At 44.7% G+C, this 11,275-nt stretch overlaps 1 protein-coding gene across 1 annotated transcript in view; it reads right to left on the bottom strand.

The window, feature by feature from the left end:
• The window catches only part of LOC139277083 (uncharacterized), a 50,233-nt gene extending 50,079 nt beyond the window's left edge, over nt 1–154 (bottom strand). Inside the window, exon 1 of the mRNA XM_070895106.1 lies at nt 139–154. The gene's annotated coding sequence lies outside the window, so the exon portion shown is untranslated. The remainder of the gene's footprint in view (nt 1–138) is intronic.
• Nucleotides 155–11,275: the final 11,121 nt, after the last annotated feature.

Here is an 11,275-nt window from a genome sequence, read left to right as displayed (position 1 = left end):
TTCTAAGTCTAAGAGTATTAGAAAGAGTTAGGGGGCACTATTTTCTCCTTTTGACAGGGTCCTGACATCTTCCCCCTGGGCTCAGCATGGCATATCACCATCTATGGCTTCGGGGGTGGTGGGGTACGGAGCAGCCACCTAAAATGTGCTTCTTATGCCCGCCACTGGCATGCACTGTAGGCAACCTCTCCCCGGCCTTAACAAATCTGTTGGGTTCAGTGATATATGCTCTGCTGGCATATCCTGGTATGCACATCCCAGCACTTAGACTGAGATGCATCCTCCCCCCATGGATTTGTGGCCCCTATGTCATGATTATCTGACCTGCAATCCTACTCTTCAGCCCTTGTGTGGTCTCCCTCTATTGACCTTAGCCAGTCATTCAGGTTCGTTTTTCCTCTCCTTGCCAATATTCTCCCTTCCCTATCAGGAAGACACCAACCCCTTGCTGGGATACAATTTCACGAGTGCTGGTACCTCATCCAAATGAGCATCATTTGCATGTCAGCTTTGACAATGTTTTTTGACAGGCTATTCAGCTCATGGGGCATCACAAGTTATGGCAGACGAGTGGAAGAATGCTCATGGATATTCACCCCATAATCTAGGTTGATATTTTACAGAAGGAGTACTGTGCTGTCTTTTGAATGAGACATTAAATTAAAAACTCCATCTATTTGCTGAGGTGGATATAAAAGATCCAATGGTACTGTTTCAAAGAAGTGTTAGGATTCTCTCAGGATCTTGGTCAATCATCATAGGCAGTCTCTCAAAATGAGGATGACTTGCTTCCACGCCAAAAAAGGATGAGTTCACAGGCGTTGGTCAAAATACATCTCTCAACCAACACCTCTAAAATGTAACAGATTCAATGGTCCCTTTGCTGTTTGTGAGACCTTGCTGTGTGCACATTAGTTGCCATGCTTGCCTGTGTAAACCTGCCTTGTAACAACAGTAACTACACTTAGAAAGCAATTCATTAGCTCTGGAACATATTGAGGATGTGATGGGTGCTATAGAAATGCAAATCTTTTGTATTGTATTTGCGGCCACGCAACACTCCAACAGCTCCAATTCCCCTGGGCTACAGGTTGTGGATAAAAAAACAACAGCTAGAATTCCTGTTTCTGTTTATCCATCAGTGATTCCTACTGCAAAGGACTTCATTGGGCTCAATTGTAATGTTCTCCCAATGTTGAACAGCCTGTTGAGACTCACATGAGAAATGCCACATTAGATGAGGCACTGGAGAGTGCGCAGCAATGACACAACTGTATGCCAACTTGGGTCGGTGGCTTAAGGAGAAGAGGAGCGAAAATATAGTGGGGAAGGGATAACATTGTATTTCCACACATTCCGGAGAGCCACAGGCTTTCAATCAAGTGAGGAAAGTGGAAGCCTGTGAAAATGGCCGCACCAATCAGTAGACCAGACACATGCTGTAAGAATTTACAGACTTATGTTAATATTTTAGTGTCCACATAAAATAATAGGAAAACTGATGATGAAGCAAAACATCAAGATATCTGACTACACAGTCACAGAACATAATCATGGAACATTTGGTCAGAGAAGAACTTAATATCGAACAACAAAGTGCCTAAAGGAACAGCAGTGAGTGAGCGAAGCAGCAGTGTTTGGATGCAGCGTGTCCAGTCTAATCTGAGGCACTGATTGAATGGCTTGACTCAAAATAACCTCACCGCTCACTTGGTGATTGATTGTACAAGGAAATCAAGCAAATGGCTGTGTCATCGCTGACAGACCAGATTCACTTCATGCAGACAATCAGCATTAAATACATGAATGCTGGAAATCTAAATTATAATAGAAGATTCTAGAAATGGACAGCAGGCCCATCAAAGATACCTCGCCAGTGCTCCTGCTGGATTGTCCTGTCCATATTCCGCCATTTTCTTTTCCATTTTGAAGGTTGTTATAATAACAACTTGGATTTATAATACCTTTAATGTAGTGAACCAACCCAAGGCGCTTCACAGCAGTGTTATCAAACAGAAACCGAGCCACACAAGAAAATATTAGGACAGGTGAGGTAGGTTTTAAGGAGATTCCTAGAGGAGGAGAGAAGGGTAGAGAGACAGAGAGCTTTAGGGAGGAAATTCCAGAGCTTCGCACGGCAATTTGACAACAATATTCCAGGTGCCACTGGTGCTCGACAATACAACAACAACAATATTATATAGCGCCTTTAACATAGAAAATATCCCAAGGTGCTCCACAGACGTGTAATCAGACCAAAATGGATGCCCAGCCAACAAAGAGGTATCAGGAGTGGTGATCAAACGCTTGGTCAAAGAGGTGGGGTTCAAGGAGTGTCATAAAGGAGGAGAGAGGCGGAGGGGTTTAGAGAGGGAATTCCAGAAGGTAGGGCCTAGACAACTGATGACATGGCCGGCAATGGTACATTAAGGGAGTGGAAGATGCACATGAGGCCCGAGACCATTTTCAGAGAGATTGAAGATGTACATATACAAAAGATAAATGTCTGGTCCAGGTCACAGGAGATCATTAGTGTTACAGCCCCGAGTTATACTATCGTGCAAGACAATAGGGGCAGTGCGAGCAACTCCTGTAATGGCGAGATACTCAGACTGCTTAAGGGAATGACTGACCCATTGGACCATAAAAGGTATCTGCAATAGATCTGAATTTGTAACACAAGCACAGCACTTGATCTAGGATGACATTACACTGAAGGTGCACTCCATTGTCGGAGGTGTCATCTGTCGGATTTTGTAATGTAGGTAAATGGAACAGCCAGTTTGCACACAACAAGATCCCACTATCAGCAATAAAAAAAATGACCAGATAGGCAGGGTGAAGTCTGTTAAGGGACAACAGTTAGCCACACCACTGAGAAAACTCTCCTGTTCTTCCTTAAATATAACTATAGAATCTTCAATATCTTCCTCAGAGAACAGAAAGAACAGCTATACATATCATTCAAAAGATGGCGACTCTAACAATACAGTACTCCCTCACTACTGCATTGGAAAGGTCAGCCTAGATTACGTACTCAAGCCCTGGAGTATGTCGACAACTTTCTAACTCAGAGGCAAGACACGACTGAGGCATGCTGAGCGGTGGCAAGTAAAGGGATCATTTTCCCTCGTGAGGAGCCTGACATCAGTCATACTGAGAGTGAAATCTCGGGTGCACTGCCCACAACTTTCCATCCATAATCTCCTGATATGGGCAGCTGGTGGAAAATGTTGCCTCTAATTTTTTGTTGTGCCACGCGACCCCTTTAACGGGCTGCATGACCCATTCAAAATTCTGCGTTTGCGTGGTTTTTCCCTTCCAATAGCCTGTGCACTGGCTACACGGGACTTTTGGAGTGCTGCGTGGCCGCGTGGATTAAGGGGAACATTGCTGGTGGGCAACACTCTGCACTGTAGGGCAAACTTGGAAAATTGGCCCTCTAACATTGGGGGAATAATTCAATGCTTCTCCGACAGCAGAACTAGGACAGTAGGTACATGGAAATACCATCACCTCAATGTTAGCCTTCAAGTCACACACCATCCTGACTTGGACATAAAACGCCGTTCCTTTTGTTGTCGCTGAGCCAAAATCCTGGAACTCCCTACCTAACAGCACTGTGGAACCACCTTCACCACATGGACTGCAACGGTTTAAGAAGGCGGCTCACCACCACCTTCTCAAGTGCAATTAGGGATGGGCAATAAATGCTGGCACTGCCAGTGGTGCTGACATCCTGAGAATTAATTTTTTTACAAAATAACGTGTAGTGAAATTGTAAATGTGTTCTTTGTTAATGTTTCATATGTAGTATAGATTAGAAAATCTTCCTCGGTATAGTTTCTAAACATTATCAAGAAAGACACCTTTTGTCCTGCATTCTAAGAGGTAGCAGTTGAAGGTTGGAATATTCTCATGGGTCAGTTTCCCAATCAGCCGGTGGTGAGGAATGGCTTCCTATGATACTAACTGACATCTGATCAACATTCCTCAGAACAGACTAAGCATTACAGAAAATTGCTTCATGGTTGAAACAAAATCGGATACAGAGCCAAGAGCTCTCAGATTTTATAGCTCAATGTTTTAGCTCTTCTGTCATGGATTAGTTAGCTCATTTAGTAGCTCATGTGAGTTAATGTTTCATCTCACATCCAATGAGAACATGCTGCTAAATAAGGAAAGACTTCTCTTCAACGCTTTCAAATTTAGCATGGCAGCAAGACTGTGAAGACAGAGTATAGGGAAAAAGAGTAGCATTGGTGTTTTTTGTAAATGGAGAAGCCTGGTTAAATGTTCAAGTTCCATAGGGCAGAACAGCACTAAAGTAGAAGAATGTAGTCAGGAAGGGGAGGCTATTAAAGTATTAATGAGCACTATAACATCAAATTTAGGTTGATTGTATGTAAATCAAAAAACTGAGGGAGTAAGGAGTTCCACACTTTTGCGATCCCTGTAAAGAAAGAGTTTGAGTAGGAGATGGTGCAATGAGTCTTGTGTTCAACATAATGTAAGATACAGACAGGAGCAAGAGGGTGTAGGACAGTGTAATAAGGGAACATCAATGGGGTAGAAATGCCTTCTTTGTGCCCGGTTTCTGGCAAGAAATTGGGGCAAAAATGATCACTTTCACAGGGTTATAACCTGCCCAAGGTCATCTGAAAAACTTCTGACACTTTATTGGGTTCCTTTATCTGCCTCCAAACCCAGCAAAAATGCCTGTTACGCACAAATGGGTCAGAGATTTGATATCACGGGTCACAAATTTCCCACAGTACAACAGTGACTACACTCCAAAAGTCCTTCATTGGCTGCAAGCACTTTGAGACGTCCGGTGGTCGTGAAAGGCGCTATATAAAAGCAAGCCTTTTTTTTCCTACCCTGTTCCCAATCCATTGCACCCCATGAATTGGCATCCAGAGTGTGTAACCTATTCAAAAAATCGTTTCCAGGATCTCTGTGCCAATCCTGGTTTTTATGAGTTAGCACTCAATAAAATAAAAAATTGCCCTAGATTTGACCAGGTAGATTAAGAACGTTGTGAGTACTCAGAGTGAGTGATCACCGAGTGTATTTGGAAACAGTCACTGGTGAGTAAGCAGGGAACAAATAGCTACACAGGCTCATATCTGTGACCTCATCAGCTATAAGCTGAGACAGCCCTAAATTCTATCAAATGTTTTAAAGCTCTAGGAGCCAGTAGTCTTGTGTAAATAGTGCTTTTTAAACTAATCTAGTGTTAGAAAGAAAAGAAACCTTAGCCTAGAAATAACTGTTGCCAAAATAAGCAGATAGATACTTAATGTGTTCATAAAATGTTCCTCTGACTGCTAGCAAGCACCATCGGGATTATTTTAACATGAGTTAACGCCTCAGTTAAAATAGAAGACGCCAAAGTGTCACATGATCACATTAAGGCTGGCATCGTCGCCAGTAATTTCTAGGCTCCTGTTCCTGATATATCCACAACCCACACTAATCTATTGATGTGCTAAAATTTACCTCTAGCTCTCTTATTGGAAATGTTTACATGTTCCCACATCCTCCTCCGCCACAATATGGTAAGTGTAACACAATATCAGATGAATCATGTTTACTGAGACAAATTGGGCTTGACTTTCCCCAGAGCCCTCACTGCCTGATTGCCACCCAGAAAAGACCACTAAGTTTCAACAATTAACACCAGCAAAACTTTCCTTTAATGAGGTAAGTAATACTGCCCGGCGAGAAAATGGTTCTTACACCAAGATTCTCAGCGGTTTCTGGGCGGTTAAAGCTGAAACTAGCGAGAACGGGGGGTTCTTACCCGAATGGATGGTAAGTTTTTAAATTTAGTCCGAGGCCTAGGGAGGGGGGAAAACTTAAAAAATTATTTTTCACTTAAAAAAAATAAAACGTTAAAAAGCATTCCCAAGATAGTTTTAAAGCTAATCGCCGTTTTACAATTAAAAAAAAATTAAAAACCTTTAACTTACCTTTCTTTGCAGAGTATCACCTTCCGCCCTGTTTCAGGCTGCTTCCCATGGGCGCTTCTCTCGGCGATTTGCTCCCGGCGGTCGTTTCGAGATGTGGGCGGTCCAACTTTCGCCGGGCGGTTTCTCTCACAAAACCAGCTGTACCGCTGAGAAAACCGCCGAAATTGAAGGCGAACATATCCCCCAATAGCTTCTCACCTCCCCCCCCCCACTCCAACCCCCAGGAGTGGCTTGTACACTGTTAGTAAACTGCTCTACTACCACCCCACTGAATCAATAACCCACCCCGCTCCTCCCGCCTCCCAGACCAGTCTTCTAGATCTTCCTCCTGCATCCTAATTGCATTTGCTGAATTAATAGCCCTCTACCTGATATTGTAGACCCCCCCACTCCACCACTCCACATGTATTCGTTGAATGTGTTCATTTGAATCTAGTTGTTTTCTCCAACCCTCTTCTTTCTGCCGCGGGTCTAACACATTTTTTTTTAGTTTACTTTTTTAACTATCCTCCACTAAGTCACACTTACTTCATCTATTGCCCCAGCCGTGATTCAGAAGGTAATGGATTTAAGTCCCACTCCAGAGACTTGAGCACAAAATCCAGTCTGCCAATTCAGTGCAGCCTGAGAGAATGCTGCACTGTCAAGAGATGTTGGGATCGAAATTCAGGGCAGCCACAAACCTGGCGCACCTCCTGACTTTTTCAAGCCAATTGCGACGGTGGGCCCCTGATCCAAATTCAGCCCCAAAAAATAGCGTCATGCGCTAAGGAGCGGCTGTAAACACCAGTTTGTAGTGGTGTGGGTGTCTTGATTGAAGTGTGATCACCATGGAAAAATTCAGCATTGTGCTAATGTGTAGATAACAGCTACCCCACCGCTCTTCTTAAATACCCAGGTTTGTAGCTAGACCCTGAGGAGGGAAGGAGTTGGGTTGCAGGATGGCTGGTCTTCATGGACCAAGGAGGGCAAGCAGATTTACTGACACAGAGCTGGAGACCCTCATGCAGGGTGTCGAGGGCAGGAGGAGACTGATCCGGACTTGGGGAGACCCGCTCGTGAGGTGTTAACCAATGCGTGGAGGGAGATTGCTGTGGAGATATCAGGCACCTCCATTCATAACAGGACTGCGATACAGTGCAGAAAAGGTTTGAATTATATCATTCATCTTACGAAAGTGAATACCTGTTGCACCAACTGCCGACCTTGCATCTACGAGTCTCTCTTTCAACATTCTCTTATTTCCCATCCTCACTGTTTAGTCACTGAAGCAGCATTTCATTGTTGACGCCTCTATATACATATATATAATATATATATGTGTGCGCAATGGAGGCTCCCGTTCATCTCACACTTACAGCTACATGTCAGGACAAACACTTGTGCACTCATTTCTGATGCGTCATCACAGTGGTACTCACCAACCATTCTTTGTTTGGCAGGCTAAACTTGCTGAGAATAGTATGGAGCAAAGGAGGACTGGTGGTGGCGAGGCAGACTTCCAGGTCCTCATACCCTTGAAGGAGAGAGTTGAGGCGCTCGTGGGCAGACATGGAGCCTTCCCTGTGAGCCACGGTACTGCTGCCGCCGATGTGTGTGAGTGAAGGCCCTCCTTTAATGTGCTCTCTCCTTGAATGCACCAGTGCTTACTGTGCTTTTCCTTCTGAAAGTCTGTTAGTTTCAGGATTCCATGCATCAATCCCCCCCCCCCTCCCCCTCACGGCAGCCCTTCTCCCATTTATGCTTGCAGATGAGGCACCCCCTGTGGCCTGTGGTACTGGCAATGCCGATGTGGGCAGCATGGGTAAGGGAGGCCGTCTATTAATGCTCTCTCTCCCTGAATGCGCCAGCGCCTACTGTGCCTTTTCTTCTGGAAATCTGCTTTTTGTAGCTCCATGCGCCAATCCCCTACCTCTCCTCACGTCAGCCCTTCTCCCATTTATGCTTGGAGATGAGATACTGAGTGGCAGCACTGAAAGCACACCCAGCACAGTGGGGAGTAAGGACACAGTGAGGAGTATGTCGCAGACCAACTGGAACATAAGAAGATAAGAAATAGGAGCAGGAGTAGGCCAAACAGCCCCTTGACCCTGCTCCGCCTTTCAATACGATCATGCCTGAGGTCCACTTCCCTGCCCGCTCCCCATAATCCCTTATTCGGTTATTGGTTAAAAAACTGTCTATCTCTGTTTTAGTCTCCCCTATCAGTGGAAACATCTTCTCTGCATCCACCTTGTCAAGCCCCCTCATAATCTTACATGTTTCGATAAGATCACCTCTCATTCTTCTGAATTCCAATAAGTAGAGGCCCAACCTACTCAACCTTTCCTCATAAGTCAACCTCCTCATCTCCAGAATCAACCTGGTGAACCTTCTCTGAACTGCCTCCTTTCTTAAGTATATCCTTTCTTAAATATGGAAACCAAAACTGCACACAGCATTCTAGGTGTGGCTTCACCAATACCCTGTATAGCTGTAGCAAAACTTCCCTGCTTTTATACTCCATCCCCTTTGCAATAAAAGCCAAGATTCCATTGGCCTTCCTGATCACTTGCTGTATCTGCATTTAACCTTTTGTGTTTCATGCACCAGGACCCCCAGGTCCCGCTGTACTGCAGCACTTTGCAATTTTTCTCCATTTAAATAATAACTTGCTCTTCGATTCTTTCTGCCAAAGTGCATAACCTCACATTTTCCAACATTATACTCCATCTGCCAAATTTTTGCCCACTCACCTAGCCTGTCTATGTCCATTCGCAGGTATTTTGTGTCCTCCTCACACATTGCTCTTCCTCCCTTCATCCAAGTCACTAACGTAGATTGTAAATAGCTGTGGACCCAGCACTGATCCCTGCGGCACTCCACTAGTTACTGATTGCCAACCTGAGAATGAACTATTTATCCCAACTTTCTGTTTTCTGTTAGTTAGCCAATCCTCTATCCGTGCTAATATATTATCCCCAAACCCGTGAACTTTTATCTTGCGCACTAACCTTTTATGTGGCACCTTGTCAAATGCCTTCTTGAAGTCCAAATACAACACATCCACTTGTTCCCTCTTTATCCACCCTGTTCATTACATCCTCAAAGTATTCCAGCAAATTTGTCAAACATGACTTCCCCTTCATAAACCTATGCTGACTCTGCCTGACTGAATTATGCTTTTCCAAACGTCCTGCTACTGCTTCTTTAATAATGGACTCCAACATTTTCCCAACCACAAATGTTAGGCTAACTTGTCTATAGTTTCCTGCATTTTGTCTGCCTCCTTTTTTAAATAGGGGCATTAGATTTTCAGTTTTCCAAGCTGTTGGGACCTCCCCGGAATCCAGGGAATTTTGGTAAATTACAACCAATCAATCCACTATCCCTGACGCTACTTCTCTTAAGTTCCTCCCCCCTTTCACCACCATCATAGGCAGTCCCTCTGAATCGAGGAAGACTTGCTTCCACTCTAAAAATGAGTTCTTGGGTGACTGAGCAGTCCAATACGAGAATTACAGTCTCTGTCACAGGTGGGACAGACAGTCGTTGAGGGAGGGGGTAGGTGGGACTGGTTTGCCGCACGCTCCTTATGCTGCCTGCATTTGTTTCTGCATGTTCTTGGCGATGAGACGCGAGATGCTGAGCGCCCTCCCAGATGCTCTTCCCCCACTTAAGGCGGTCTTTGGCCAGGGACTCCGAGGTGTCAGTGGGGATGTTGCATTTTATCAAGGAGACTTTGAGGGTGTCCTTGAAACGTTTCCTCTGCCCAACTTGGGCTTGTTTGCGGTGAAGGAGTTCCGAGTAGAGAGCTTGCTTTGGGAGTCTTGTGTCAGGCATGCGAACAACATGACCCACCCAGCGGTCGAGTGTGGTCAGTGCTTCAATGCTGGGGATGCTGGCCTGGTCGAGGACGCTAATGTTGGTGTGTCTGTCCTCCCAGGGGATTTGCAGGATCTTGCGGAGATGGTATTTCTCCTTGTTTGAGGTGTCTACTGTGTATGATCCATGTCTCTGAGCCATACAGGAGGGCGGGTATTACTACAGTACTGTAGGCCATGAGCTTGTGGCAGATTTGAGGGCCTGATCTTCGAACACTCTTTTCCTCAGGTGGTCGAAGGCTGTACTGGCACACTGGAGGCGGTGTTGAATCTCATCGTCAATGTCTGCCCATGTTGATAAGAGACTCCCGAGGTATGGGAAGTTGTCCACGTTGTCCAGGGCCGCACCGTGGATCTTGATGACTGGGGGGCAGTGCTGTGCGGTGGGGACAGGGTGGTTGAGGACCTTTGTCTTACGGATGTTTAGTGTAAGGCCCATGCTTTTGGACGCCTCAGTGAAGATGTGGACTATTACTTGGAGTTCAACCGTTGAATGTGTGCAGACGCAAGCGTCGTCCGCGTACTGTAGCTCGTACTGTAGCTCTCCTCTTTAGCCTCTTGACTATCCACTATTGGGATATTTTTAGTGTCCTCTACTATAAAGACTGATACAAAATATTTGTTCAGAGTTTCTGCCATCTCCATGTTCCCCATTACTAATTTCCCGGTCTCGTCCTCTAAGGGACAACATTTACTTTAGCCACTTTTTTCCTTTTTATATAACTATAGAAACTCTTGCTATCTATTTTTATATTTCATACTAGTTTACTTTCATATTCTATCTTCCCTTTCTTAATCATTTTTTTTAGTCTTTTTTGACTTTTAAAAGCTTCCCAATCTTCTATCCTCCCACTAGTTTTGGCCACTTTATATGTCCTTGTTTTTAATTGGATACCATCCTTTATTTCTTTAGCTAGGCACGGATGACTATCTTTTCTTTTACACTCTTTCCTCCTCACTGGAATATATTTTTCTTGAGAGTTATGAAATATCTCTTTAAATGTACGCCACTGTTCATCAACCGTCCTACACTTTAATCTATTTTCCCAGTCCACTTTAGCCAACTCTGCTCTCATACCTTTGTAATCTCCCTTATTTAAGCTTAGTACGCTGGTTTGAGTTCCAACTTTCCCGCCTTCCATCTGAATTTGAAATTCAACCATGCTATGGTCACTCGTTCCAAGGGGATCCTTTACTAGGAGATTGTTTATTAATCCTGTCTCATTACACAGGACCAGATCTAAGATAGCCTGCTCCCTGGTTGATTCCATTACATACTGCTCAAGGAACCTGGAGGCAGTGACACACCCAGGACCGAGTGCGAGCACACCCAGTGCAGTGGGGAGTGAGGAAAAACCTCATAGACCAGCTGGAGGCCTGATGAGACCCTTCACAATATCCCTACAGAGATGTCAAATGAGAGCAGTGACTACATTG

The sequence above is a fragment of the Pristiophorus japonicus genome, chromosome 1, assembly GCF_044704955.1.
Source record: "Pristiophorus japonicus isolate sPriJap1 chromosome 1, sPriJap1.hap1, whole genome shotgun sequence".
Lineage (NCBI taxonomy): Eukaryota > Metazoa > Chordata > Chondrichthyes > Pristiophoridae > Pristiophorus > Pristiophorus japonicus.
Note: the sequence above shows the minus strand (reverse complement) of the source record. Positions and strands in the feature narration are given on the sequence as shown.